Here is a 25,297-nt window from a genome sequence, read left to right as displayed (position 1 = left end):
TTGGATAAACCCATTGAAGAGTAGAAACAAGGAACTGCAGATGCTGGTTGATACACAAAAAGACAGAAAGTGCTGGAGTATCTCAGCAGGTCTGGCATCTCTGGAGAACATGGATTGGTGACGATTCGCTTCGAGTCCCAACCCAAAATGTCACCTATCAAATGTTCTCCACAGCTGCCTGACCTGCTGAGTTACTCCAGCACTTTGTGTCATTTTGTAACTCTCTGAAGTATTCAGGCAATCAAAACATGGTTTTAATAATGTTCTCACAACAGGAGTGTGTAAATTAACAGGAGTAGGTGATAGCAATGGCTTTATAAATGGAATCCGGTCCAACTGATGTCCAGATTAGCAATTGCCAGCGGCTATAGAAATGTAATGGAACTTTTTAAGGGATTATTGTGCAGAATTTGTGATAATGATTGGCTGCTCAATCTATCTCTGTTGAAATCTATTACGATATTTCTCTAATTTACAGCTGGGTGCAATACGGAACAGTACGAAAGACACTGGGTGTCTTTCAAACGTGTCAATTGTGAGTGCGGAATGGTTTAGAATATTAATAACTGGCATTTTGAATGTAAACTCTGAAGCGCAATGGTTTTGGGTTATTCGGGAGCTCACTGCCAGAAACGTGACTGTGTTCAAATGTACCTCTGCATGTATGGGCAGACTGTGTATCACTGTCTTTGCAGCATGTGTGTCAGATTGTCAGTGTATGTGAGTCAGTGTGTGTTGGCATGTTCATGTGTGCATGTACTGTGTTCATACAAGCTCAGTCTTTGTGCATGAATGTATACGTGTGCATGTGCGTGTGCATGTATGTAGGCACATGTGTATGTAGGTGCATGAGTAGTTGCATGTGTGTGTGTGTGTATTCATGTGTAGGTGAGTGTGCATGTGAGCGCATGTATGTGTGTATATGCTTGTGTACATGCATGTGTGTGTGCTTGTGTGCATGTGTGTGTGTGCGTACATGCAGGCATGAGCGTATGTGTTTTGTTTAGTTTAGTTTACTTTAGTTTAGGTACAGTGAAAAGCTAACCAGCCAGCGGAAATACATGATTACAATCGAGCCAGACACAGTGTGCAGATACATGGTAAAGGGAATAACGTAACTCACCTTTAGTGCAAGATAAAGTCCAGTAAAGTCCGTGTGTGTATGTAAGCCTGCAAAAATCCACCTAGACGGCATTTCATAAAATTACACCATAAATACAAATTGAATTAAAAGAAAGTTTTTACAATTTTTCAGTAAGTCCTTTAGTGTCAAAGATAATATTAAAGACATCCCAAATAATCATTGAAGTCAGTGTGTTGAGGTAACAGTTTAACAAAGCACACAGGTGGAAATATTATGTCACGATTGCAGGAACACATTTAAAGACAAGGTCGACCCAAAATGCTGGAGTAACTCAACGGGTCAGGCAGCATCTCAGGAGAGAAGGAATGTGTGACGTTTCGGGTTGAGACCCTTCTTCAGACTGATGTCAGGGGAGGAGGCGGGACAAAGATAGGATGTTAAAGGGGATAGGAAGACTGTGGGAGAACTGGGAAGGGGGAGGGGATAGAGAGAGGAAGCAGGGACTGCCTGAAGTGGGAGAAGTCAATGTTCATACCGCTGGGGTGTAAACTGCCCAAGCGAAATATGAGATGCTGTTCCTCCAATTTGCACTGGGCCTCACTCTGACAATGGAGGAGGCCCAGGACAGAAAGGTCAGATTGTGAATAGGAGGGGGAGTTGAAGTGCTGAGCCACCGGGAGATCAGGTTGGTTGTGACGGGCTGAGCGGAGGTGTTCAGCGAAACGATCGCCGAGCCTGCGCTTGGTCTCGTCGATGTAGAGAAGTTGACACCTGGAACAGCAGATACAATAGATGAGGTTGGAGGAGGTGCAGGTGAACCTCTGCCTCACCTGGAAAGACTGCTTGGCTCCTTGGATGGAGTCAAGGGGGGAGATAAAGGGACAGGTGTTGCATCTCCTGTGGTTGCAGGGGAAAGTACCTGGAGAGGGGGCGGTTTGGGCGGGAAGGGACGAGTGGACCAGGGAGTTTCGGAAGCAACGGTCTCTGTGGAAAGCCAAAAGGGGTGGAGATGGGAAGATGTGGCCAGTGGTGGGATCCCGTTGGAGGTGGAGGAAATGTTGGAGGATAATTTGTTGTATGCGACGGCGATGGGGTGGAAGGTGAGGACAAGGGGGGCTCTGTCCTTGTTACGAATAGGGGAGGGGGAGCAAGAACGGAGCGGAGCGACCCGAAATGTCACCCATTCCTTCTCTCCTGAGATGCTGCCTGACCCGCTGAGTTACTCCAGCATTTTGTGTCGACCTTCGTTTTAAACTAGCATCTGCAGTTTTTTTTCCTACACATTTAAAGATAAGTCTGGTTCAGTTACATTTCTTTAGGATGGGGTATGAAGTAACCCTCTACTAAACCTAGGAGGTTTCACAGCCCGTGTTGTGAATGTAGCACAGAGTGAGGTGTCTGTATCACTGTCTGTTTATTGTGAAATAATCTTAGTGTCCCCTTAGGCTGTGTAAAGAACGAAATATTGGAAGGTACCGCAGAAGATGCAACGGCCTGATAGGATTTTACAGTCAATAACTGGAGCGTTATGTGGTGTGAATAATTCATGGCATTTATCATAAATAGGATATGTTATTGTGTTGCAAGAGTGGAACTGAGGTTTAATTTTGCTGCATAAAAGACGGTCCCTTTGAAGTGCCAGATACGTTCTTTTTGAAGCACAGTGTAATAACTCGGCAGAAAATATATATTAATTCCCAATTGCTCAATGCGAAATTGTTGAAACAAATATATGGGTCAAAGTGAATCCCGCTAGCCTGTTGTAAGTGTGGGTTTTGTAATCCATTAATCCCATGGCACTAATTCTGATGAAGAATGATGGTCGAGAACTGATATTGCCTGACGCAGATTTTTATTACTGGTGCACAATTGAACGCTGAAGTCGCCCTTGATCGAGTGCTTAAAGTGACAGTGGCTCCACTCTGGGCATTTGTTCCAGATTCTCCAGTATCTATGCGTCATCTACATAAAGGCTTTTGTGCGCAGTGAACTCAAAGGGCAAGCGGTGCACATTCCAACTTCAAGTGTCCACATTTCATCTGTGCGTACAAGGTCTGCATCAACATCAGTTAAAGGGCTCAAATTCACCCGGTGCATTGCTGTGCGTGTAAGACCAGCCAGCTGTCATTTTTTAGCTTTGTTTAGTTTCGTTTTAGAGCTACAGCATGGAAACAGTCCCTTCGGCCCACCGAGTCCGCGCCAACCAGCGATCCCCGCACATTAACGCTATCCTACACACGCTAGGGACGATTTACACATATACCAAGCCAATTAACCGACAAACCTGTACGTCATTGGAGTGTGGGAGGAAACCGAAGATCTCGGGGAAACCCCAGGCGGTCACGGGGAGAACGTACAAACTCCATACAGACAGCGCCTGTGGTCGGGATCGAACCCGGGTCTCTGGCACTAAAAGTGCTGCACCACTGCGCCACCATTTTGCCCTTTTGCATCGCATTTGTTAGTAACCAGCCCCTTCTTTATATTGCCAATATACTCTTCTGGATCCCAAATGCTCCTTTACACACCCGTGATTGCCCCTCAGGTTCCTAGTCCACCGCCCACTCAATCACCTGTGGGTGGCACTGTGGCGCAGTGGTAGAGTTGCTGCTGTACAGTGCCAGAGATCTGGCTTCGATCCTGACTACGGGGGCTGCCTGTATGGAGATTTCATTCTCCCTGGGACCTGTGACTCAGTGGGCTAAAGGGCCTGTTTCCATGTTGTATCTCTAAACTAAACTAAACTAAACTAAACCAAAAGAGCAAAATGCCTTTGGCTAATGAAATGTTACTTTATCATTGATAGTTAATTTGTGTTTCACCACCTTTTGATAAAAGTGACTTCCCTTAACAGCAATAGCTAGGTATGGCATCAAGGATTCCAAGTAAAACTACAATAAATGGAAATTAAGGGCAATTTTTCCACTGTTTGTAGACCTACCTCTCGCAAGGAAGATGTTCGTGGTTATTAGAAGCCAATATTCTTAATCTCATGATAACATTGCAGGGGTTTCTCAGATTAGAGTCTATTCCTCATGATTTTCCACACAATCACGAGAGGAAGCGATCGGGTAAACGTGCTCAGAGAAGTGGAATCACACCGAGGGTGGTGGGTGTATGCAACGAACTACAGGAGGAGGTAGTTGAGGCGGGCACTTTTGCAATGTTTAAGAAACATTTAGACAGGTATATAGGGATAGAGCAGGTTTAGAGGGATATGGTCTAAACGCAGGCAGGTGAGAGTAGTGCAGATGGGACATGTTGGTCGATGTGGGGAAGTTGGTTCAAAGGGCCTGTTTCCACGCTGCATGCCTCTATAACAGAGTCCTTGGCTTCAACTACATCATGAGGCTAGAAGTGAGAACATTTGCTGATGATTGCCCAATGTTCAATTCCATTTACACTTCTTTGGTTAATGAAGCATCGCATGCCTGCAGTCAAATGCTTTCTTCCACTTGTACAAAGGTAATTAGGGGGGACCATGTAATGGTGACCTTGTCAGCTAAGCCCATGTTGAAGAGAGAATAAAATAAATCATTATTCCCGTGTTATAAAATTATTGCCATAATTTGAATGATGTTGGAAAATAGAATGGATCTCCACTGGCAAAGAATCAAAGGCTAATGTGACATTTTCTTTTCGCGTTCCAGCAGTTTTTGTGATGTTTTGTGTGTTGAACTATCAGTATCTTTGCCGTGAAAGCACAGAATCTTATTTCACAAAAGACTCCTGCGGTAAACAGGAAGGAAAATTGTACTGCATTTGTAATGAAAGGTCTTGGTCACACCACTTAATCTTTTTTTTAAATCTTGGAAATACTCTACAAATTCTCTAATTGTTCAGTGTAAGGAGTTTCATTTCATTTGATTAAAACTTACTAATAGCTCAATAAGTTTAACTGTGGCACAGTGGTGCAGCGGTAGATTGCTGCCTCACAGCACCAGAGACCCGGGTTCGATTCAGACTATGGGTGCTGTCTGTATGGAGTTTGTGCATTGTCTCTGTGACCATGTGAGTTTTCTTCAGGTGCTCTGGTTTCATCCCACACTCCAAAGTCATGCAGGTTTGTAGGTTAATTGGCTTTGGTATGTTGTACACAAATTGTCCCTGGTGTGTAGGATGGTGTTAGTGCACAGGGTGGACACTGGTTGGTGCAGACTTGGTGGGCCGAAGGGCCTGTTTCTGCATTGTATCTCTAAAGTCTGAAGTCTAACGTTTCTCCAGATACCAGATGAGCGGGTATCATCAAAGACCCACTACACCCTGACCATGCTCTCATCTCGCTACTACCACAGGGACAAAGATATGGGAACCTGAAAACCATGACCTCCAGATTCAAGAACAGCTTCTTCCCAGCGTCCGATCAAATTGGGACCGCTTGATTTCCTCCGGGTGCTCTGGTTTCCTTCCAGGTCCCAAAGACATGCAGGTTTATAGGTTAATTGGCCTCTGTAACATGCCCCTAGTGTGTAAGGAATCGTTGAGAAATTGAGATTTTAGTTTAGTTTAATTTTGTAATTTAGTTTAGAGATAAAGCACGGAAACAGTCCACTCGGCCCATCGAGTCCATGCTGAGCAGCGATCACCCCGCACACTAGCACTATCCTACACACTAGGGACAATTTACAATTTTTACCAAAGCCAATTAACCTACAAACCTGCACGTTTTTGAAGTGTGGGAGGAAACCGGTGCACCCGGAGAAAACCCACACAGTCACGGGTAGAACGTGCAAAAGCCGTACAGACAGCCACCGTAGTCAGGATCGAACCTGGGTTTCCGACGCTGTAAGGCAGCAACTCAACCGCCGCGCCACCGTGCCGCCGAATAACAAACAACTAGCGTGAACGGGTGATCGATGATCGGCGTGGACTTGGTGGGCCAAAGGGTCAGATTGCATGCTGCTTGTAACTCCAAAACATCTAATCAATGGGGAAAATCAATCTCCAGGCCTTCAAGCAAAATGCAGTCTTTATTATGAAATTCACAAGCAACAAACTAAAAAACGGCTCATTCCAATGAAATGCCAGCCATCAATGAGTTACGTAGTTTATGGGCACCTCTGTTGTGGTTGCACTCAGTGTAAGGAGATACTGCTTGGTCCCCATGTTTCAACATTAAGTTTTTGCCCGTGAGCCTGAAGCTTAAAAGTCAGCCCTGCAGTTTACAGGGAACGAATGGTGCAGAAAACTGCAGGCATCAGCCAGCTATACATCCACTCCACCACTGAGTTTCTGTAAAATAGGAAGCAATATTTCCATTCTTCAGTCGTGCTTTCCCACAGCAGCTTGTTTTGTTCTGTGCAGGAAGGAACTGCAGATGCTGGTTTACACCGAAGATAGACAAAAAATGCTGGAGTAACTCAACGGGACAGGCAGCATCTCTGGATTGCAGGAATGGGTGACGTATCGAGTCGAGACCCTTCTTCAGTCTGTCGTGTTCTGTTGATTGTTAGGATTGAATGTTGGAGTCAGGTTACAGTTTCAGGATTTGAAAACCAGGTGGCAGGGAAAAAATACTTTCTTACGCTGATGGATCTAAGCGCTGGGAAGAGGCAGCTAACACACTGGGTTACATAACAAGTTAGTTTGCAGTAAGTTGCTTTTTCAGGTTTAAAAAAATGTGTGCTTACAGTCGGGAGCGATGCACCTGAAGGCAATATCAGTGCTTCAGCAGGATGAGGTCAGATCACAATGATTGTCCTTTATGTTTATGTTCCCAGCACACTTTTCTCATCTGACAGTGAAAGTCAAAAGAAAACACAGGTGCTGTAAATCTAACACTGAAAACAGAAAATGCAGGAAACACTCAGGAGGTCAGGCTACATCTGTGGGAAGCAGGACAGAGTTGACACAGAGGCACAAGAGATTACAGATGCCAGAAAATAGAGCACAAAGTGCTGGAGGAACTCAACGGGTCATGCCGTTTCTTTAGACTTTAGAGATGCAGTTTAGAAACACAGAGTTCGTGCCGACCAGCGATTACTCAGTACGCTAACACTATCTGACACACTAGGGACAATTTTACAATTTTACCGAAGCCAATTAACCTACAAACCTGTCTTTGGAGTGTGGGAGGGAACCGGAGCACCCGGAGAAAACCCACGTGGTCACAGAGAGAACGTACAAACTGCGTACAGACAGCAGCCGTGGTCATGATTGAATCTATGTCTCTGGCGCTGTAAGGCAGCAACTCTACCACTGCACCACTGTGTCGAGCTAGCCTCTATGGAGGGAGGGAATGGGCAGGTGAAGCTTCAGGTCTGGACCTTTTTCAATCTGAAATGACTCGAAATGACCTGAAATGTCGTCTTTCCATTCCCTCCACAGCTACTGGCTGACACCAACAGCATTTTATATCTTGCAGAGTTAAATTGGTGAATTGAAAGATTGGAAGATGCAGCCGGGAAACAGGCCATGAATCCACGCCGACCATTGATCACCCATTCACACTAGTTCTATGTTATACGACTTTCTCACCCACTAGGGACAATTTACAGAGGGACAATTCATCTACAAACCCACAAGTCTTTGGGATGTGGGAGGAAATCAGATCCCCTGGAGGAAAACCCACGCGGTCACAGGGAGAATGCGCAAACTCCACACAGACAGCGGCCAAGGTCAGGATTGAACTCAGGTCTCTGGTGCCATGAGGCAGCAGCCCTACCAGCTGCGCCACCGTGCCGCCGCAGTTAACACCCAGCCTTCCAGCTGAAACATTAACTCTGCTTCTCTCCCCACAGATGCAGCCTGACCCGCAGAGTATTTCCAGCATTTGCTGTTTTTGCATCTGAGTCTGCGCTCCCCAGTCACAAGCCGCCTGGGGAACAGGTTCATCAGATCTCTTCCCGCATTATGCATATTAACTCTGTACTGAAGAAATTGATGTCCACTTAAATAAAGTTTATGACCAAACATAACCTGTGGGAGACACATGGGAGCAATTTGCATTAAAATTTCATCCCCTGTCCAGTGTTAATCTTCCTCTTCAATATCTTTTCGGCTGGGTTAGGCAAAATTAAGTTGTTAATGTAGACTTATTATGCGTCCAGTCTTATGAAATATAATTGAGATGTCTAGGGACAATATGCTGTCGTTTTTAATTGTTAGCAGATAGGGTAACAAATTCAAAACTAAGGACATTTATTTTTGAGGTGCCTCCGTGTAATGCACATTTAATTCCTTTCCCTTCCAGCACATACTTCCCCACTCACCCTGAGGTCTGCTTGCAATACACTCAATTTTAATCCAACTGGGGTGGTTCTTTAAGCTGCGATTTTATATTACTCGATAACCTTATCTGTACGACTTCGGGGAAAGTGGCACCCTCGCCAAAAATAAATATTTTATTTAAATGATTAAATTATTAAAGTGTCATGACAAATGTTAACAAGTGTTGCAATTATTTATTGCCGACATTTAATGAAAGGAGACAATGAACATGATTCCGTCTGTCCCTCTGTTCCCCTCCCCAGATCTCCCTCTATCTTCCTGTCTCCATCTATACCTTCCTTTGTCCCGCCCCCCTGACATCAGTCTGAAGAAGGGTCTCGACCCGAAACGTCACCCATTCCTTCTCTCCTGAGATGCTGCCTGACCTGCTGAGTTACTCCAGCATTTTGTGAATAAATACCTTTGATTCGGTTAAAGGAGAGCAGGCAACAAAAAAAACAGCATTTGGAATTTGTCGAGTTCGTTAAAGCCCGGCAAAGTCCCACAAAGGGAAAAATAATATTTCAAAATGCAATGTGTAATTTTTTAACCTCCGTAATTCAAGCAATCTAATGCCTTTGGCATTGCATGTGCCTTCGCTACAAATCTCATGTAATCTTTCATGAAATGAATTCTACAGTCACTTTTTCACTCTGAAAATGAAGGATGTATTTTTATGACCCCCTCAGGGCCACTTGGGACTTGAAGATTAAATTAGGTGGCAATTTACTAGTGGATGTGCAATGATTCTACAAGCTTACTTCCGTTGAGTCTCCGATGTACGAACAGATAAGGGATGAGATGAACCTCACCAAAAAACACTGACACATTTGCTACGAATCACATCTTTGAGAACGCGCAGTTAGATGCCGTTCACTGAGTTTGTGATGAGACCAAAAAAGTAGTCATTTCATGAAATGTCATTTGCACACCCTGTTAAATTGGAAGTATCAGGTTCAAGAATGTAAACTGAGGGGGCTCCCACTGCACATGAGGGGAGTATATCAAAAAATTATCCACCCCCAGCCTCTGGTTTCCTGACTGTTAATTCTCAGTGGAAAATGTACCATTTAAAGAATTCTCCTTAACTTTAACCTGAATGCTACGAAGAATCTTATAAGATTGACCCTAAAGCTGAGTTACAACAGCTACTACTTCAACTAGTCGTGTGTAGGAAGGAACTGCAGGTGCCAGATTACACCGAAGATAAACACAAAATGCTGGAGTAACTCAGCGGGACAGGCAGTATCTCTGGATGGCAGAATGGGTGACGATTCGGGTTGAGACTCTTCTTCTGAATTTCTTCTGAAGAAGGGTCTTGACCCGAAACGTCACCCATTCCTTCTCTCCTGAGATGCTGCCTGTCCCGCTGAGTTATTGAAACTAGTAGGTTGGCTTCATGTGGGTAACGTTCATCCACATGTTTAGTAATGATGACAGACTCAAAGCAGATCAACACTTCCTTATTGACACAGTCAAGGGAAGCAAAGGGAAAGAAAAATGGATGGTTTCAATGGAAACCAACATGGAAGCAAACAAAATAACCTTTTGTTGAAAAAAAAAACAAAGTGCAGGAGTAACTCAACGAGTCAGACAGCATCTCTGGAGGACATGGATATGTGTCGTTTCGGGTCAGGACCCTTCTTCAGGTCCCAACCTGAAATTTTGCATTTCCGTGGTTTGAACCTGAAACATTTATCCATTTCCTCCAGAGATGCTGCCTGACCCGCTGGATTACTCCAGCACTCTGTGAAACGTCACCTATCCATGTTCTCCACAGATACTGCCTGACCCGCTGAGTTACTCCAGCACTCTGTGAAACGTCACCTACCCATGTTCTCCACAGATACTGCCTGACCCGCTGAGTTACTCCAGCACTCTGTGAAACGTCACCTATCCATGTTCTCCAGAGATACTGCCTGACCCGCTGAGTTACTCCAGCACTCTGTGAAACGTCACCTATCCATGTTCTCCACAGATACTGCCTGACCCGCTGAGTTACTCCAGCACTCGCAGTCTTTTTAAAAAAAAACAGCATCTGCATTTCCTTGTGTCTCAATTATTGAGACCTTGTCTGTGCGGAGTTTGTACGTTCTCCCTGTGACTGTGTGGGTTTTCTCCGGGTGCTCTGGTTTCCTCCCACATTCTAAAGACGTGCAGGTTTGTAGGTTAATTGACCTGTAAATTGTCCCTAATGTGTAGGATAGAACTAGCCTGCGGGTGATTGTTGGTCGGTGTGGACTCGATGGACCAAAGGGCCTGTTTCCATGCTGTATCTCTAAACTAAACTAAACCAAACTTTAGTGCATAATACTTCTGGAATGCTACTCAAATACCCTAGCTATCCTGGGGTTGCACACTGACTAATATACTCTACTAGTATAATATATATATTGCTTCTACTCGGAAAATATTAGCTATGTTTATGAGAAAGTTGTGCTACCTTGCAGCCCTGATGTATGTAGGCAGTGATCAGAATTTTGTTCTACTTTAATTATACTACAATATGATAGACCAGAGGTAATAATACTAACCTATCCAGGTATGTTGGATTGTCACAGTATTTTAAAGTGGAACATGCAATTTAAATATTCTTTCTACTAATTCTCTTGTGGGGGACTCTGTTGCAGCTTGTTCGCTTCCAGTCCATTGCCTCCTGTGTGATCACATGGAGATTTGTGGATGTAGGCACAGTGCCAATGCCTAAACTACGTCATCAGACAATGCACCTTTTTGCCACATCGACAGCTAAAATGATCATGCAGATGAACACATCCAACAGTATTTATGTACTGACCTATGGTGAGTGTTACCTGTGCTAAGTTTACTTGTGCTAACTTATACTGCGTTTTGGGCGGCACAATGGCGAATCAATTGCTGCCTTACAACTCCAGAGAATCGAGTTCGATCCTGACCTCAGGTGTTGTCTGCACATAGTTTTGTACGTTCTCCCTGTGACCCCATGGGTTTTCTCCAGGTGCTCCGATATCCTCCCATTTTCCAAAGACGTGCAGGTTTGTAGATTAATTGGCTTCTGTAAATTGTCTGTACAGACAATGTGAACAGGAGATCGTTGGTCAGCGTGGACTTGGTGGGCCGAAGGGCCTTTTTACCACGCTGTATCTCTAAAACTAAAGTGGATCAATGAAGCATTTAAGTGACATTAACAAGAAATTCTTCCACAGACTATTTTCTTGAGCATTGGATAATACATTGGACTTCAATGTTCCTTAACTTCTGTAGCAAAAGCAATTGATGCTTAATTTCTTTCCTCCTCGTAATTACATTTACTACTTTGCCACATGTTTAAGACTGTGTGATGAATTAATTGGAGTAATCACTACATTATATGCATAATTGCAGTTTTGAAGACAATTAGAATTATGCAGCAGATCTGTTTTAAGTTCAAAATTGATTGGGTTTTAATGTATGAAATGGAAGATTCAGTTAACTTACAGCTAAATGCTTTAATAAAAAATGTTCACTTTACCTATTTCTAATATATAATACTTTCTCATTGATAATATTGGACATACCTCTGAGAAAAATGTATTCCATGTAGACATCATATATATTGGAAGTGATAAATAGATAATAGGGATAATCAAAACGAATCGCTCCTAGTCATAGAGTGACACAGTGTGAAAACAGGCCCTTCAGCCCAACTTGCCCATACCAACCAACATGTCCCATCTACACTAGTCCCACTTGCCTGCGTTTGGCCCATATCCCTCTAAACCTGTTCAATCCATGCACCCGTCTAATTGTTTCTTAAATGTTGCGATGGTTCCTGCCTCAACTACCTCCTCCTGCAGCTCGTTCAATACACCCACCACCCTTTGTGTGAAAATGTTACCCCTCAGAATCCTATAAAATCTTTCCCCCTTCACCTTAAACTTATGCCCTCTAGTTCTTGATTCCCCTGCTGTGGGCGAGACTCTATGCGTCTACCCGATCTGTTCCTCCCATGATTTTGTACACCTCTATGAGATCACTCCTCATCCTCCTGCGCTCCAGGGAATAGATTGCCAGCCTACTCAACTTCTCCTTATAGCACCTGGTAGGCTAAATTGTCAGTGTTTAAAAATGCCTGAAACATGCATTTTGAATAATTTTTTAACTCGTTCTCTCTACTTCCCTGATGCTAATTCTAGACCCCACCCATTGTAATGCATGAGGGAAATAGGGCAGACGTGAATAAATGGACCAAATGGAATAGTTTGTGATTTTGTTGGTGCCCTATAGATGGCGACTCTTTGCGTACTTGTGTGTACAAAACAAAGAAACTCACTGTGACACGTCATATGTGATAATAACGTATCATTCGTTCAATCATTCAAAGCCGACCATCTCTCCACCCAAACAAGCACAGCGATGACTCTGAAGAGGGGTCTCGACCCGAAACGTCACCCATTCCTTCTCTCCAGAGATGCCTGCTGTCCCGCTGATTTACTCCAGCATTTTGTGTCTAGCTTCAGGTTTAAACCAGCATCTGCAGTTCCTTCCTACACAAGGATTATTTCTCCTGGTATCAGCCAAGCACTGCCAAAATCACACTGTGTGGTCATTCCATCATTGGAGTTCCTGTGTGCAAACAGACGCAAAGTGCTGGAGTAACTCAGAGGGTCGGGCAGCATCTCAGGAGAACATGAACAGGTGACGTTTCGGGTCAGGACTCTCCTTCAGCTTGTGGAGAGACTGCCAGATTTGGCAGTGGACGTAACACTAACGAGGAGAACATGGACGACAGTCATCTCATCTCAATTTAAACTTGCCTCTCATAATGAAACCAAACCTTGGAAAATCCAAGCCAAATGTACTTTGGTGAAAGCTGAGGACTCCCAATTGCGTCGGGACTGAGAAGGAAGGAGAAAGATTGCCAGTAAATAGCAGTGCATGGAGGGGCGATGGAAAGGCTTGTAAGTAATAGGTGCCACCAGGTGGAGAGTGGATATGAGGTTTAATTTAGGTTTAGGTTTTATTATTGCACATGTATCGAGGTACAGTGAAAAGCTTTGATTTGCATGCTATTCAAACCGATCAGATATTACCATACATAGATTCAATCAGTTCAAGCTCAAGTATGACATGGTGGCGTAGCGGTAGAGTTGCTGCCTTACAGCACCAGAGACCCATGTTCGAACCTGACTACGGGTGCTGTCTGCACGGAATTTGTATGTTCTCCCTGTGACCGTGTGAGTTTTCTCCAGGTGCTCCGGTTTCCTCCCACACTCCAAAGACATAAATGTTTGTAGGTTAATTAGTAGATAAACTGTAAATTGTCCCTTTTTGTGTGGGATAGTGCTAGTGTACAGGGCGGGCGCTGGTCGGCGTGATCTCGGTGGGCTGAAGGGCCTGCTTCCACTCTGAATCTCTAAAGTCTAAAGTCTATGATAGATAGTGCAAAGTTGAAGATACTGAGTGCAAAACATCGTTCTCAGCGTGGTAGCGCATCAGTTCCATAGACAAAGTCCAATTACCTCTATGGGGTTGAGGTGAATTGAACAGCATCCTAGCTTATGGAAGGACCGTTCAGATGCCTGATAACGGAGGGGAAGAAGCTGTTCCTGAGTCTGAAGAAGGGTCTCGACCCGAAACGTCGCCCATTCCTTCTCTCCCGAGATGCTGCCCGACCTGCTGAGTTACTCCAGCATTTTGTGAATAAAAACCTTCGATTTGTACCAGCATCGCAGTTATTTTCTTATACTATGTTCCTGAATCAATTCACTCATAACTTTTTACATGGTTTATAAATCAGCAAAATAAGCATAAAAGTTAATCCAGTCCTCAATGGTGAAATACACACACCTCACAATCTATTGTTTTGGAAGCATGTGGCATAGACTGCATCAGGAGAGATCTAGGTGTTGTGTGGCATAAATCAAAACAATGAAGATAAATAATGAGGGAACAACATTCTCTTTTAAAGAGATGTCAACAGCTTCTCACCAGGACCCTGCAAGTTACAGGAAAAATGAATTTGCAATGGCCATTGCTGTCAAGCTCATATCTCTTGCTCACAATTCTCACGGATAGAAATTCATCCATCCTTATCTCTGACAGAACAGAGCTGCTTCCGAGGACAAATCCCTCAACAATGAAGGTGAGGGTGGGACATATTTGTAAAGGAATAAAAGAAACCTTCTTCCTCGACTCTGTCCAGGTCCTTTCAGGTTAGGCAGAGGTTCACTTGCACCTCCTCCAGCCTCATCTACTGAATCCGTTGTTCAAGATGTGGACTCTTATACATCGGCGAGACCAAACGCAGACTGGGCGATCGTTTTGCGGAACACCTTAGCTCAGCCCGCCTGAACCTACCTGATCTCCCGGTTGCTGGACACTTTAATTATCTTTCCCATTCCTACACAGATCTTTCTGTCCTAGGTCTCTTCCATTGTCAGAATGAGGCTAAACGTAAATTGGAGGAACAGCATCTCATATTTCGCTTGGGCAGCTTACAGCCCAGTGGTATTAATCTTGATTTCTCTCACTTCAGGTAGCCCCGGCATTCCCTCTCTCTCTATCCCTCCCCCACCCAAGTCACACTAGCTTCTCGTTTTCACCCAACAAACAGTTAACAATGGCCTGTTTCTTTTATCATCGTTACTTTTTTTGCATATCTTTCATTCGTTGTTCTTTATCTCTCCACATCACCGTCTATATCTCTCATTTCCTTTATCCCCAACCGGTCTGAAGAAGGGTCTCGACCCGAAACGTCACCCATTCCTTCTCTCCATAGGTGCTGCCTGTCCCGCTGAGTTACTCCAGCTCTTTGTGTCTATCTTTGGCTTAAACAAGCACCTGCAGTTCCTTCATTCACAAAAAAAAGGCAATGGGCTTGGTGCCAGCTGTTGTGACATTCCCACCTCTTCCCCTTCCACCAAATCAGAACCCTTTTCCAAGAGTGGAATGTAAAATGCTAGAGGACACTGCTTTAGGGTGAGTGGGGCAACGTTTAAAGGAGATGTGAGGGGCATGTTTCCTTTACACAGAGGGTCGAGGGTGCTGCCACAGAGGCGGTGGTGGAGTCGGATACGATAGTGGTATTTAAGAGGCTTTTAGATGGGCATATTGGCATCATCATCATAATCATAATCATACTTTATTAGCCAAGTATGTTTTGCAACATACGAGGAATTTCATTTGCCATACAGTCATACCAATAAAAAGCAACAGAACACACACAAAATACATTTTAACATGAACATCCACCACAGTGACTCCTCCACATTCCTCACTGTGATGGAAGGTGAAAAAAAGTTCAATCTCTTCCCTTCTTTGTCCTCCCACGGTCGGGGGCCTCGAACCTTCCGTTGATGGCCTCCGTCGGGCCCTCCGCATCAGGGCGATCAACCCCCCGCATCGGGGGAATCTCAGCTCCCCCGCGCCGGGAGATCGGACCCCGGGTCGGGGCTAGTCAAACCTTCTGCGACTTTGGAGCTTCCCGACATCAGTCTCTACCCGAGACTGCGAGCTCCTCGATGTTGAAATCCGCAGGCCGCGGTTGGAGCGTCGATCCCGGGCAAAGGATCGCAGGCTCTGATGGTAAGTCCGCGGCCCCACGGTGGGGCTCAAAGTCAGTCTCGAGCAAGGCCGCCAGCTCCATGATGTTTGGCCACAGAGCGACCGGAGATACGATCCGGAAAACAATCACATCTCCGGCAAGGTAAGAGATTGAAAAAAGTTTCCCCCGACCCCCTCCCCCATTCCCCACATAGAGCAAACCAGAGAACATTAACACATACTTTTCCATGCAGGGAATGGAAGGATATGGATCACGTTCAGGCAGCAGAGATCAGTTTATCTTGGCATCTTGTTCAGCATGGACTTTGTGGGTTGAAGGGCCTGTTCCTGTGCTGTATTGATCTATGTTCTAAACGATCAAATAGAGCAAAAGAGAAATTGCAAAGATTGTTCTAAAATACCAGCATCAGCTTTAATGAACATCAGAACACTGGGAGATCATAGTGCGTTTACCAGGATCTGAGTCAGAGAGACATACAGCACAGAAACAGGCCCTTTGGCCCAACTCGCCCATGCCGACCAACATGACCCATCTACACTCATCCCACCTGCCTGCATTTGGTCCATATCCCCCTAAACAATTCCTCTCCATGTACCTGTCCAAATATCTTAAATGTTATTATGGTACCTACCCCAACTACCTCCTCCAGCAGCTCATTCCACATACCTACCACCCTCTGCGTGAAAAGGTTGCCCCTCAAGCTCCTATTAAATCTTTCACCTCACCTTAAACCTGTGTCCTCTGGTTCTCGGTTCCCCTACTCTGTGTAAAGCACTGTGCATTCACCCTGTATTTCCCCCTCACCTCTATAAGATCACCCCCATCTTTCTGCACTCCAAGGAATAAACCCGGGCGTGTGGTGCTGTGAGGCAGCAACTCTGCCAGCTGTTCACTCACACTCTTTTTGCCTCTGTATATATATATATATATATATATATATATGTTGCTTGATCTCCCGCAGTTCTGAAAGCCTTGCTGCAGATTCCGGCATCGATGGTCTTTTCTGGTTAAGAACTGATGCCTGTCTTTTTGTAAAAGAGAGTAATTAATGTGGTGGCTACCTGCCGCTCTCCACAGTAAGTTAGTCCTGACTTGCACACAATGGTCAATGGTCTGATGTACCCTGTGGCGCGCACACCATCGCCTGCACTTGTTCCAATGCGCCGACCAATTTCACCCTTTCCCCGCACTGTGATGCTGACAGGGTCACATTTAATTGGTAAATAATTTGATAAATGTTACATTATTAGTTTTGCAAATAAGTTTTAGGTAACATCCGCAGCGATTTGCATTAAGAATCGCAATCTGAATAATAATTGGAATTGCAATGGCAAACATGTATTTAACATTGCACTAAATAACACGAAAAGTCTTTTAAAAATAAATGTTTATTTAAGAAAAGCTGAACGTTTTAAATAATATTCGCAGATTTGCATTCAAAATTATCATTATTTAAATTGCAATTGCATTAATAGATGCATCTGAAATTGAACTAAATAAAATTATTTTATTGCTTTACTAAAATCTAAATGTTTATTTTAAAAAATCTGAAAGTTTTAAATAATATTCGCAGAGATTTGCATTTAAAATTGCAACTATAATAATTACAACTGCAATAATAAATGCATTTAAAATTGAACTAAAGAACATAAAATTAGAAATGCTTCTCAAAAATGTAAATACTTTAAAAAGGGGAATGAAACTTCTAAATAATATTCACAGAATTGTGCATTAAAAATTGCAATTCAAATAATTGCAACTGCACTAATAAATGCATTCGAAATTGAACTAAATAACAAAATATTTTTTAAATGCTTTAAAAATATATAAATGTTTATTTTAAAACGGTGAATGGATCTTTTAAATAATATTCGCAGAAAAGTGCATTTAAAATTACAAATTAAATGATAATTACAATAGTAAACATGCATTTAAAATGGAAATAAATAAAACGCATTTAAAAATGCTTCTCAAAAATGTAAATGTTTATTTAAAATGAAGTTGAATGCCGGCAAAAGAATTCAATGTTTGTCCCGCCCAAGAGAGGTTAGTTCTATGCTGCCGGTTGGACCGCATCGGCATCGGGGCGAACCGACTCTCTCCGCCCGCAGGAGGTCCCGGACAGGCGGCTCCCTGCACCGCTAGCCCCCGGTGGTCCGGTACAGACCTGCCAAGGTTAAGCAGTAAGGGTCTGGCACCCAAGGTGGAGGTCAGAGGGAGGAACTCCCGTTCCCCCTCCTCCCTCCTCCCTCCTCCTCTCCACTTGTAATCACACTTTCATTTCAGTGGCAATACCTGGGAGTAAGTTCTGTCTGAGCTGATGTTAAGTGCTGGGGGAAGAGAAAAACCCCACGGGTGAAATAATGTGGGAGGTAGTGCGGTCGGTCTCGGGTCTCACTGCTGGGGCTACAGATGAATGAAAATGTACAAGCGCAGCCTCGCCCACGGGCAGGACAAGAGAGGGGTGAGAAAGGGTGGAGGGAAACTCGGAAATCGCTGCATTAAAGTGTCTGCAACCTTCACAAAGCGCTGGAGTATCTCGCTGAGTTACTCCGACACTTTGTGGTTTTTGGTTCGCTCAAGACTCCAGCATCTGGAGTTCCTTGTGTCCATTGCACCTGCCCCTCTCTGTGAGAGGCACTAGGTCTCAATGCGGTAAGAACAAGAGTCAAAACAGCTGGGTCAATCTCTGAGGCAGGCAGTCTAAAATGCCCAGGACCCTGGGTGCTTACAAATTCCCCACTTGTCCAACGCACGACTCATGTAACGCTGAAATGCAAAGAGTTTCTTGTTTCCACATTACTCACTGAAAAAAAGCAAGGATTAAATTAAAGGGTTCGTTTCTTCTGGAGAAAATAACGGAGCGGAACAATGCATTTCAACGCGGAGTGATCAGATTCATTCTGAAGATGTTTTTGTTGCAACATCCCACACAGTCGTGAGATACGTGAGAGAGGGGAACTTAAAAGGTGGATTGAAGTTAGGCAGCTCTCTGCCGCTTCCTGGCGGCTGCAGCAATAGTTCATCTGCCGAACAAGCCCGAATCTTATGCTGACGATGACGACAGACAAGACTACAAATGCTTCAAGAAAGTGGAATCTAAGAGGCAATACTCTGCCAAATTGAAACACGATTCTTTCCCAAATACAAAAGCAGTGATAACATTTGGAAACAAGAAGCCGCAGATGCTTGTTTACAACAAAAAATCACAAAGTGCTGCAGTAATTCAGCAGCATCCCTGGAAAGCATGGATGGGTGACATTTCGGGTCGGGACCCTTCTTCAGACTGTGAAGAAGAAAGTTGTGGCTATTGACAAGTGCCTATCAAACTATGAGAGGTATAGCTAGGGCAGACAGTCAGAACCTTTTTCCCTAGAGTAGAAATATCAAAAAGCTACTAGAGGGCATAGCTTTAAGGTGAAAAGGCAAAGTTTAAAGGTGACACAAGTTTCTTCACACAAAGGGTGGTGGGTACTTGCTGCCAGGGTCTGTGGAGAAGGCAAACACTACAGTGCTGTTTTTATTTTTATTTTGTTTTGTTTTCTGGGCATTGAAACATTATGGCAGCTGAGCAGACATATGTGTTGTTAACAGCATAATTACGCCATCATTATTATGGGCCCAGAAGGAAATTAGTATCTTGTGAACAGATGGAGGGATTTTGGGAGTAGTCCCTCCCAAGGCTGGCACAGTGATTAGCGGTAGAGTTGCTGCCTTACAGTGACAGAGCCAGAGACCTGGGTTTGACACTGACCTCAGGTGCTGTCTGTATGCTCTGTGACTGCGTGGGTTTCCTCCAATTTCCTCCCACACTCCAAAGATGTTCAGGTTTGTAGACTAATTGGCTTGGTAAAATTGTGAATTCTCCCTCGTGTGTAGGATAGTGTACATGGATCGCTGGTCGGCATGGACTAGGTGAGCCGAAGGCCCTGTTTCCACGTTGTAACTCTAAACTAAACAAAACTAAACCCGGGGGTATTTATTCACAAAATGCTGGAGTAACTCAGCAGGTCAGGCAGCATCTCGGGAGAGAAGGAATGGGTGACGTTTCGGGTCTGAAGAAGGGTCTCGACCAGAAACGTCACCCATTCCTTCTCTCCCGAGATGCTGCCTGACCTGCTGAGTTACTCCAGCATTTTGTGAATAAATACCTTCGATTTGTACCAGCATCTGCAGTTATTTTCTTATATAAACTAAACCCGGGTTTGATTCTGACTTCAGGTGCTGTCTGTATGGAGTTTGTCCATTCTCCCTGTGACCGCGTGGGTTTTCTCCGGGTGCTCTGGTTTCCTCCCACAATGATGTGCAGGTTTGTAGGTTAATTGGCTTCAGTAAATTACACTGGAATTTAGAAGGATGAGGGGGGATCTTATTGAAACATATAAGATAATTAGGGGATTGGACACATTAGAGGCAGGAAACATGTTCCCAATGTTGGGGGAGTCCAGAACAAGGGGCCACAGTTTAAGAATAAGGGGTAGGCCATTTAAAACGGAGATGAGGAAGAACTTTTTCAGTCAGAAAGTGGTGAAGGTGTGGAATTCTCTGCCTCAGAAGGCAGTGGAGGCCAGTTCGTTGGATGCTTTCAAGAGAGAGCTGGATAGAGCTCTTAAGGATAGCGGAGTGAGGGGGTATGGGGAGAAGGCATACTGATTGAGAGTGATCAGCCATGATCGCATTGAATGGCGGTGCTGGCTCGAAGGGCTGAATGGCCTACTCCTGCACCTATTGTCTATTGTCTATTGTCTATTGTCTATTACCCCTAGTGAGTAGGATAGAACTAGTGTGCGGGGATCGCTGGTCGGCGCGGACTCAGTGGGTCAAAGGGCCAGTTTCCGCGCTGCATGTCTAAACTAAACTAAAAGAGGAGAAACCTTCAGCTCATGTCGAAGCTTTCTTCAGCTGCTGAAAGATAGGAAGATGCAGCTATCCTAAAACAAAGTAGCTTCTGAATTAGGCTGAGAAAGGATTCGGAGAGAAGGGAAGAAAAATGATCAAAAGTTGATGCAAAGAGGATGTCAAGTCTAGTCAAGTCAAGTCAATTTTATTTGTATAGCACATTTAAAAACAACCCACGTTGACCAAAGTGCTGCACATCTGATTAGGTACTAAGGGAAAAAAAAAGAAACATACAGTGGCAGGCAGCCAAACACAACGGCGCGGCCATCTTGAACAAAATGTTTAACTAAAGCAGAATGGTGTCCCGTGGCCGCGCCGGGCCGGTATGGGCAGGTTGGGCCAAAGGGCCCGTTTCCACACTGTATCACTCTATGACTTTATCTTAAAATGTACAACTTGCATTGGTTCAAACAATTTAATTGAACTTCATATTAGCTCATCTATGTCAAGCTGCACAACTGTACAAGAAAAGGCAGTAAGAAAACTTCATTTGGAAGTAAGATTTCATAATTACTATAAAAATTTAAAAGCCTTAATTTACTGAAATAATTCTACCACACAAGAAAAAATTTGAACCCTTACAAATAGTAGATTTGTAAATAGTAAATTTGGAGGAACAGCTTGGGCAGCTTGCAGCCCAGCGGTATGAACATTGACTTCTCCAACTATACATAGTTCATGTGAATGAAAATTGAAGACTGATAGTGAAATGGAAAAATATAAAAGAATTCATGAAATATGGAAGGGAATTTGGTAAATTCCACTTCTTCTGAACTCACTATTGTTAATTTAATTCATAGTTTAAAAGTTTGCAGGTAATGCAGCTATTTATAAAAACACATGTTACCTTGAGTGGGAACTACATTGAAGGCATTTGGCTGCTGCAATTAGCTGATAGTTTCACAGAGAGTAACAGACTTCCCCTCAGTTATCAGGTTTCTGAACAGTTCTTCCATATGCTGGGGCACTGTCTGATTCACCTCTACCCTGTTGTGGACACTGGACTTTGTCAATGGATCTGATACACTGCAACGCTGAGAACTATGTTCTGCACTCTGTATTTGTTCATATGCTCTACCTTTTGCTCTACCTGGGATAGTTTCCACCCAGCTGTTATCAGGCAACTGAACCATCCTATCTACAACTGGAGAGTGTTTCTGAGCTACCATCTACATCATTGGAGACACTCAGACTATCTTTAATTGGACTTTACTGGACTTTATCATGCACTAAACGTTTCTCCATTTATCATGTATCTGTACACTGTGGACGGCTCGATTGTAATCATGTATAATCTTTCTGGTGGCTGGTTAGCACGCAACAAAAGCTTTTCACTGTACCTCAGTACATGTGACAATAAACTAAACTAAACCATTGTACTTGAGTTTTAATATATTTATGTGTAATATATCTGATCTGATTGGAAAGAATTTTAAAAAACAAAGCTTTTCACTGTACCTCAGTGCACATGACAATAATAAACCTAAACCTAAGACCATACAATAAACAATCCCAATCAAACTGTTGACCTTTTGGCTTTGTTAAACTCCTAAGTTCATTCAAAAGAATCTGCTGCCAGAGAGAAGGTACAAATGATAAAAAAGGAATCAGGCTGGTTTATGTGAATTAATTAATATTTTATATGAATTAATCAATTACACTGATCAGTCAAAACATTATGACCTGATGAGCCAAAACATTATGACCACCTGCCTAATATGCTGTTGGTCCTCCGTGTGCAGCCCCATACGCAGCAGGGTGCGATGCACTGTATTGTGACACATTCCTCCCATGACCACCATTAAAATTTTCTGTGACTTGTGCCACAGTAGACCTTCTGTTGGTTCGGACGTGACGGGATAGCCTTCGTTGGCCTCGTGCATCGATGAGCCTTGGGCGTCCAACACCCTGTCGCCGGTTTGTGCTTTGTCCCTCCTCGGACCACTGTCGGTAGGTACTCACCACTGCTGACCGGGAGCACCCCACAAGCTTGCCGTTTCAGAGATGCTCTGACCCAGTCGTCTGGCCATAACAATTTGGCCCTTGTCAAAGTCACTCAGGTCTTTACTCCTGCCCATTTCTCCTGCATCCAACACATCAACTTCAAGAACTGACTGTTCACTTGCTGCCTAATATATCCCACCCCTTGACAGGTGCCATTGTAACAAGATAATCAATGTTAGTCACTTCGCCTGTCAGTGGTCATAATGTTTTGGCTGATCGGTGTATATGATCGAATAGCTTTATTTAGTGGAATTGAAATTTACAATTAAAGCTTAGCACAGCGAAAACATGCCATCAGATAACGTCTAAGAATGCTAATTATTTGTTCATTCTTTCAGCTCACCGACGGCCCACATCATCCACTGACGACCCACCTCACACCGACGGCCCACATCACTCACCGACGGCCCTCCTCAGCCTTCCATCGTGAATGCACTCGGTATCTGAGTTGGGGCTCATTGGGTGCAGCGGTAGCAGAGAGGAGTGTATAACACTGAGGAATAATCGTGAGGTGGTTTCTTAAAAAAAGGTCTCTGTTATCACCATATTGATTATTGTAAGCAGTATAGCATGCACTTTAACGGGATTTTAGCTGATGACCAAAAGATGTGAAAGAGTGAGGAATATAATTCTAAGGAAGATTCTAAGGGGAGTAGGACAGGCTGACAAGGGAAGTTAGAGATGGAATAAAACTAAAAGAAAAGATGTATAACATAGCAAAGAGTAGCGGGAAACCAGAGGATTGGGCAACTTTCAAAGGACAACAGAAGGTAACAAAAAAGGCAATACGGGCTGAAAAGATGAGGTACGAAGCGAAGCTGGCCAAGAATATAAAGAAGGACAGTAAAAGCTTCTTTAGGTATGTTCAGAGAAAAAGATTAGGAAAGACAAATGTGGGTCCCTTGAAGGCAGAAACTGTGAAATTATTATGGGTAACAAGGAAATGGCAGAAGAGTTGAGCAGGTACTTCAGATCTGTCTTCACTAAGCAAGACACAAACAATCTCCCAGATGTACTAGTGGACAGAGGATCTAGGGGGGTAGAGGAACTGATAGAAATTTGCATTAGGCAAGGAATAGTATTGGGTAGACTAATGGGACTGAAGGCTGATAAATTCCCAGGGCCTGATGGTCTGCATCCCAGGGTACTCAAGGAGGTGGCTCTAGAAATCGTGGACGCATTGGTGATCATTTTCCAATGTTCAATAGATTCAGGATCAGTTCCTGTGGATTGGAGGGTAGCTAATGTTATCCCACTTTTCAAGAAAGGAGCAAGAAAAAAAAAGGGGTAATTAGAGACCAGTTAGCCTGACATCGGTGGTGGGGAAGATGCAGGAGTCAATTATTTAAGAGGTAATAACAGCACATTTGGATAGCAGTAAAAGGATTGGTCCAAGTCAGCATGGATTTATGAAAGGGAAATCCTGCTTGACTAATCTTCTGGAATTTTTTTAGGATGTGATAAGTAAAATGGATTAAGGAGAGCCAGTGGATGTAGTGTATCTAGACTTTCAGAAAGCCTTTGATAAGGTCCTACACAGGAGGTTGGTGAGCAAAATTAGAGCACATGGTATTGGGGGTAGGGTATTGACAAGGATAGAGAATTGGTTGGCAGACAGGAAGCAAAGAGTAGGAATAAACGGGTCCTTTTCAGAATGGCAGGTGGTGGAAAGTGTTAAAAAGTGGGATAACATTAGCTACCCTCCAATCCACAGGAACTGATCCTGAATCTATAGAACATTGGAAAATGATCACCAATGCGTCCACGATTTCTAGAGCCACCTCCTTAAGTACCCTGGGATGCAGACCATCAGGCCCTGGGGATTTATCAGCCTTCAGTCCCATCAGTCTACCCAACACAATTTCCTGCCTAATGTGAATTTTCTTCAGTTCCTCTGTCACCCTAGGATCTCTGGAAACTAGAACATCTGGGAGATTGTTTGTATCTTCCTTAGTGAAGACAGATCCAAAGTACCGGTTCAACTCATCTGCCATTTCCTCGTTCCCCATAATAAATTCCCCCACTTCTGTCTTCAAGCGACCCACATTTGCCTTGACTATTGTTTTCCTCTTCACATACCTAAAAAAGCTTTATATTATTGGCTAGCTTACCCTCGTACCTCAACTTTTCTCCCCGTATTGCCTTTTTAGTTATCTTCTGTTGCTCTTTAAAAGAGTCCCAATCCTCTGGCTTCCCACTCTTCTTTGCTATGTTATACTTCTTCTCTTTTATTTTTATACTGTCCTTGACTTCCCTTGTCAGCCACGGGTGCCTCTTACTCCCCTTAGAATCTTTCCTCCTTTTTGGGATAAATTGATCCTGCAACTTCTGCATTGTTCCCAGGAATACCTGCCATTGCTGTTCCACCGTCTTCCCTGCTAGGGCCTCCTTCCAGTCAATTCTGGCCAGCTCCTGCCTCATGCCTCTGTAATCCCCTTTGCTATACTGTAATACTGACACTTCTGATTTTCCCTTCTCCCTCTCAATTTGTAGAGTAAAACTTATCATATTGTGATCACTGCCTCCTAATGGCTCTTTTACCTTGAGTTCCCTTGCTAGTAATCTGAAATAACAAC

This window comes from Rhinoraja longicauda, chromosome 25, assembly GCF_053455715.1.
Source record: "Rhinoraja longicauda isolate Sanriku21f chromosome 25, sRhiLon1.1, whole genome shotgun sequence".
NCBI lineage: Eukaryota > Metazoa > Chordata > Chondrichthyes > Rajiformes > Arhynchobatidae > Rhinoraja > Rhinoraja longicauda.
The sequence above is the reverse complement of the archived record's forward strand: the minus strand, read 5'-3'. Positions refer to the sequence as shown.